Genomic DNA, 652 nt, shown 5'->3' with positions numbered 1-652 from the left:
TGGGACAGAATGGGGTGGGTGTTTGGCAAGCCCCTGGCTGGGATCCCTGTGGCGAGTGGGGAGAAACTGGTATAGGACCGCATGGTGGGACAGCATACACGCCTCTGTCCGAGCTGCTGGAGACTGGACTCCCCCGTGGCCTGGAAAGCAGCACAGCTGTACTTTGTCAGCATGCGATGGTCCTTGTGCTTCCTGCTCTTCCAGAATCTTCCAGCACAACACACACAGAGTCTCTACTGTCTTCTCTTTTCATGGGGTCTTCTACCAGGAGTATATCTATGAACAGCATGAAGCTATCTCTGAAGGAGGCATTAACCAAAAAATGTGTTTTGTCAATTCAAATGAAACACATTTAGGGGAATCAGGCTGTGGTCCGCATATGTGGCAAGAGTCATTTCACCCGCGAATTGAAGACATGTAATTCAAAACCTCTCACTCTGTAAGTGAAGACAGAGGCATGGGACAAATCACTGACAGAAAGGGGCTGGACAGGGGGCTTTTACCTGCTGCACCACTGTTTCCCCACCCCATAGGAGGGTGTAAGGTGTAAGGTGTGTAAGAGTGTGTATTGCTGAACTGATGCGAGGTCTCTGATGATGTACTCTCCTTCTGATCAAAAAGGAATCTTTTGTAGGCCTGCTTTCAATTTGAA

Source organism: Condylura cristata, unplaced genomic scaffold (assembly GCF_000260355.1).
Source record: "Condylura cristata isolate star-nosed mole 26May11 unplaced genomic scaffold, ConCri1.0 scaffold00034, whole genome shotgun sequence".
NCBI classification, from domain to species: Eukaryota; Metazoa; Chordata; class Mammalia; order Eulipotyphla; family Talpidae; genus Condylura; species Condylura cristata.
This window is presented reverse-complemented; position numbering follows the sequence as displayed.